At 38.3% G+C, this 5,819-nt stretch overlaps 1 non-coding gene across 1 annotated transcript; it reads right to left on the bottom strand.

The window, feature by feature from the left end:
- Positions 1-5,196: 5,196 nt before the first annotated feature.
- LOC127746019 (small nucleolar RNA R71) lies at positions 5,197-5,303 on the bottom strand. Its single transcript, XR_008007640.1, has one exon. It is a non-coding gene; the product is annotated as a small nucleolar RNA R71 (small nucleolar RNA).
- Between the last annotated feature and the right edge of the window lie 516 nt (positions 5,304-5,819).

The raw sequence follows: 5,819 nt of genomic DNA, 5'->3' as shown, positions 1-5,819 counted from the left end.
TAAAGATCTTTAAATTGATATAAAGTTTGATGAAAATTGATTTATTTAGAAGTTTTGATCGTTTAAAATATGGTGTTTAAAGTTGATTTCTGCAAGAGAATTTTGCAAATCTGGGATGTCTTGCAAACACGAGCATGCGTCTCTGTCAGTCCCTAATGCATACGCAGCCCTATGCATGCGTACGAGAGATGAGCCAACAATAGAGAATACGTACGCGGCCTCCTGCGCCATATGCGGGCGATGGTTTCTGTCCAGCACCCTTGCATACGCAACTCATGTCTGTGTACGCATGATGGTCTAAAACTGAAGTGTTCGTACGCACACTTTGGCATGTGTATCCACATATCCTGTTTTGCTGAAAAATTGTTTTTCTCGCATTTTCAAGGTTCTCTACCTTTTCAAATATTCTTTAAGTACTGTTTAAGAATACTATCTAGTGCTTAGGTCCTTATACTACTAAAGATGAGTTAGAGACTTAAGTAGATGAATTTCTGTATGAATTTAGACGACGGAGACTTAGGTTTATGAGGTACTCATGATGGATTAGTTGAAAGAAGTGGTGGGGTATTGTAATAATGATTAATTTGATGACTTGTGGAATTAGGGATTGGTGGTGGTTGAGACGAGTTTAGGACTCGGAGTTGAAAGATGACTTTACCGAGTGTTGAAAATGAATTCTGAAAACCCCTAATACATTGTTTTATGCTGAGACTAGTTAGTCGCTATGTCCCTTGGGAGAGGATTGTGGTAGTCTCCCTCTTGTTAAAGTCATGGTGCTGGCGTAAGGACGGTGGTTAATCCCGCTTACGTTGAGGTGTGAAGGTTGGGCCGGTATCCTGCTCGCATAACTTTCTCTGCTGCATGAGTATGCAGGGTCTATATCCCTGGCGTGGTAGATTCTCTGCTGCATGAGCGTGCAGGGCCTATATCCTTGGCGTGACAGAAAGGCTACATCTGGGAGGATGTGTCGGGTTGGCATTTATAGACCGACAAGTGATATCACGAGCCAAATAGGATAAACATTCATCGTGTGCATATTCTATATGTTTGTTTGCTTTGCCGACTTGCATTGTTTGCCTGATTGTATAACATGTTTAATTGTTTCTTGCTTTACTTGCCATACGTGGTAATTACTTGTGCTTTACTTGTACGAATTACTTGTATTTTCTATTGGGATTGAGGAGGTTCGGTAGGCATAGCGATGGGATCGCATGGTAGTTAGGCTGGTGAAGGCTATAGAACAGTGGTGTAAATGTTAGTTTATGAATTCCTTAAGATAGAATACACTGATTCATTTATGGTTTTAAAGTTATGGTTTAAATTTAGTTATGCTTTAAGTATTATGCTTGATGTGAAGTTTTAGGATTGCCTTTGGCGTCCCAGATTCTTACATCTTACATTACTGGGCGCTGTTACCATACTGAGAATCTCCGGTTCTCATACCATATTCTGTTGTTGTTTTTCAGATGTACGTCGTAACCCACCAAAGGTGGGTTACGCGATGGTGACTGATGTGAAGATTTATACCGGTTCAGAATTTAACAAGATAATTTCGTTGTGAGGATAGTCCAAACCGATAATCGATCCTCAAATCAAAGTTTAATTTTTGGTTATCACAAGTCCAACCCAATAAAAGTAACCGAGCGTATTAGTCCCGGGTCATCTTCTCAAGGAATTGCAGTGAGGTAGGCATATTATTGGTTATGGTATCCAAGGGGGGTTGGAAAAATTGCAAGAAATTAAATGGCAAGAAAATAAAGCAACAAACAAATAATGAAAAGAGGCATCCATGGCAAGGATTGGAATCTAAGCCTTCTATCCAAGTTACTAATCATATCACAATAATTATCAAGAATTTATCATATTAAGTCATCTCCAACGAGAGAAGGTACAATGTCATCTCCAACACTCGAGATAGTCTAATAAGACTAGTTAATCTCAATCCAAAAGTCCTAATCAACATACTAATTTAATTATCAAAAGATTAGCGTCAATGGAAATAATATTAACTAACAACTCTATATTACCAACATGAGTTGGGTATTAATGACTCAAGATTGCCTAATTTCTATTTTCAAACCAAAAATGCTAAAAAATCTACTAGTGGACCATAGGATAAGTTTGAAATTGATTGTTGGTAATTGTGATGTATGATGATTTTGATGATTTGTTGATTTTTTGTGAATGATGAGAATGAATTATGATGTTTGTTGATGTTGAGGTACGTTGAGGATTGTGGGTTGATGTTGAGATTGGATTATTGTGATTATGTGAAATTATGATGAGGTATGGTAGGTGATACTTTTGAATAATGATATTGTGTTAACATTGATTATGTTGGATTCTTGACGTAGGAATTGTGAAATAATTGAGTTTATGGTAGATGAATTGATTGAAATAGATGTTAAATTGATTGGATTTTAATGGAGAGGTAAAGTAGAGTAATGGTAGGGTTTTGTGGTGAAATTGAATAACTTTTGATTTAGTTTGGTTGTGAAGTTTGGAAGTTTGAGAACCTAGCTAATTTTAGTAAAAAGCAATTTTTGGTGAACTTTGACGGATCATAACTTGAGTCCTAATTTTTGAAATTGGTTGAAAATTATCTTAAATTAAAGTTTATTTAAAGATCTTTAAATTGATATAAAGTTTGATGAAAATGGATTTTTTTAGATGTTATGATCGTTTAAAGTTTGGTGTTTAAAATTGATTTCTGCAATAGAATTTTGCAAATCTGGGATGGCTTGCGTATGCGAGCGTGCATCTTTGCCTTTCCCTAATGCGTACGTAGCCCTATGAATGCGTACGCGAGATGAGCCAACAGTAGAGAATGCGTACGCGGCCTCCTGTGCCATACGCGGGTGATGGTTTCTCTCCAGCACACTTGCATACGCGACTCATGTCTGCATACGCATGATGGCCCAAAACTGAAGTGTGCGTACGCACACTTCGGCATGCGTATCCACATATCCTGTTTTGCTGAAAAATCATTTTTCTCACGTTTTCAAGGTTCTCTAGCTTTTCAAACATTCTTTAAGTACTGTTTAAGAATATTATCTAGTGCTTAGGTCCTTATACTACTTTGCGTACGCACAGGACGGGATTTTCGCAAAAGTGTGTCCGCACAGGTGTCCGTGCATGACTTCATTAAAGAAGCACGTGACTCACAATTTGAGGGCTTTGGAGGCCCATTTCTGATGTCTTTTATCTCATATTGGAAGGGGAATGAAGGACATAACATAGCATATCATTAGGATAGTTTAGGAGTAGTAGTAGAGGTTTTTAGTTTTAGTTTTCTCTAAGTTTTTTTCATCTTCTCTACTAGGGTTTCTATTAGGGTTTTACATTCAAGTGCCATTTCCATTTTTGATCTTGGATTTTGCTAATCTCATTGTAACTATTCTCTTGTTATTACTCTTTATAGTTACATTGTCATTACTCTTTCTTCTATTTCAAGTTATAGTTCAATTTCACTTCTCTTTTGCAATTTCAATTTCTTGTTGATGAATTTGATGTTTGATGTTTGTTCTATGCTTTCTTTTGTTATTCTTGTTGATTGAGATCAATTGTTACTTTTAGTTTCAAGTCTTTTCTCATTTCTCTCATGTTTAAGCTTTTTGCCCACCAAATGTTTGACAAAATGTCAAACATGGTTTTAGGCTAAATTTTTGTCTCTTGGCTTCGATCAAGTGAGCAATTGGGTTCCTAGAGTTGTAATGTTCAACATTTAGTGTCAATTCTTGGATTGTTAATTCTTCTTGTTCCCACTAACGCTAAGTTGTTGCTAAGGCAATTAGCAAGCAATTTAGGATTTGTGGGTTAAGAACACTTATGCTCATTTAACTTAGCTTCTGATGTGAGGGTTGATCAAGTGAGATTAATGCATCATAATTGTCATAGTTGTGGTTCCAACAAGAAAAGGACCCTTAGCTCACTCCAAGCCAAGATCCCTTTTTATGCTTTCAATCTTTTATACATTGCTATGTTAATCTCTTTTATACTTTACTTGTTCATATTACATAGTCGGTTCTTTAATTTCTTTATTAGTTCAATCATTACAATTTTGCATGTTCTTTTATTGCTTTATATGTTCATTTCTTCATTTACAACCCCTTGATCCCTACAACCGGAATTTGCACACTCATTGCCCTCAAGTGATTCTTTGGGAGACGACCTGAGAGTCAAATACTCTCGGTTTTAATTTGGTTTTGAGTTGTGTCACACCTTGTGAAATTCCAATTTGAATAGTGGCCGATTTTTGGGTTTGATCTATGCTTGCAACGTTAATCCTCTTTTAGTGTGAAAATCCAAACCTATGCAATTTGGCCGCCGTCAAATTTTGGCGTCGTTGCAGGGAAAACTTCACTTTAAGTGCAATGAATGCTATGATTTTGGTTCTATAAATATGTGATTATTGTGAATATTTGATTTTTGGTTTGCTACTTGGCATTAATTGTAGATACTCCTTTCCTCTTTAGTTAGTCTTGGTAGTTGTAGACTATTAAGTTAGTTCTTGTTTACTTGCCTACTTTTGTTTTACTTTTCATAATCGCATGCTTTCATTGCCTCCTTAGTTGAATGACACGGTCGCTTCCAGACCCGAGCATGGCCACTTTTGATCCAGAAATTGAAAGAACTTTAACTCGTATAAGGCAAGCTCGGCGCCGGCTAGCTTTCGTGCATAGTGAATCAGGCTCCCTTGAGGATCACTCCCATTCACTATCACCACCAATCTGTGACCATCATTCTCCAATCAACGAGGAGACTCTCTATTCATCTGTGGGGAGTACTGAATTATCTTTGAGTGACTCAGGTGGCACCGTCATGGCGAACCCACCTCAAAGGATCACTTTGAAGGAAGCCAGAGCTCCTGATCTCTTCTTGCAACCACTTTAGATTCTGTATCTGGCGTTGGATCCGAATTTTGAGCTTAAGTCTGGCAAAATCAACTTGCTCCCCAAGTACAATGGATTGCCTGGGGAAGATCCTTTGAAGCATCTTAAGGATTTCCAAGTTGCATTTGCAACTGCAAGAAGACATAGAGCGGATGAAGCCACGGTGTTGGTCTTCGCTTTCCCTTTCTATTTAGAGGGAAAGGCGAAGGAGTGGTTTTATACTCAGCCGGGTGAAGTTAGATCCAATTAGGACTTGTTGCGAAAAGAATTCTTGGAAAAGTTCTACCATCCTCAGAAAACGGAAAAGCTATGAAGAAAGATCTCTTGCATTGTGCAACGAGATGGGGAGACTTTGTATGAATATTGGGAGAGATTCAAGAAGTTTCTAGAGGCTTCCCCTCATAACCGGATAGATAAGTTGGTTCTAATCAGTTATTTCTGTCAAGTAATGCACCACCAAGATAAGCTTCTCCTAGATGCCGCAAGTGGCGGATCATTGACCAAAAACAAGACCATAGCAGAGGCATGGGAAGTTATATCGGACCTAGCAGATTCAACTCAACACTCTAGGGCAAGGAGTTCGTAACCAAAAGCTGTGAGCGAGGTTTCTCCCTCCGGAGATGCTATTTTGACTAAGACCCTCGGTGAGATGACGGTGTTGTTGCGGCAAATCACCCAAGGGAAACAAATCCCTCAAGCTTTGATAAATACTCCACCTCAACTTCCTAGGACCGAAAGACCATCAAGGATATGTGGTGTTTGTGCTTATACTACTCATTACACCGATGAGTACCCTCAAATCCAAAAGGACACGACATTGGCAGTTGCTAACCCTTACCCACAAAGACCCAACTACAACCAAGGATCCTACCCACATGGAGGTAATCAAAGCGAAGGGTGGAAAGATAACTCAAACCAAAGGTGGAA

This window comes from Arachis duranensis, chromosome 3 (assembly GCF_000817695.3).
Source record: "Arachis duranensis cultivar V14167 chromosome 3, aradu.V14167.gnm2.J7QH, whole genome shotgun sequence".
Classification (NCBI taxonomy): domain Eukaryota; kingdom Viridiplantae; phylum Streptophyta; class Magnoliopsida; order Fabales; family Fabaceae; genus Arachis; species Arachis duranensis.
The sequence above is the reverse complement of the archived record's forward strand: the minus strand, read 5'-3'. Positions and strand labels throughout refer to the sequence as shown.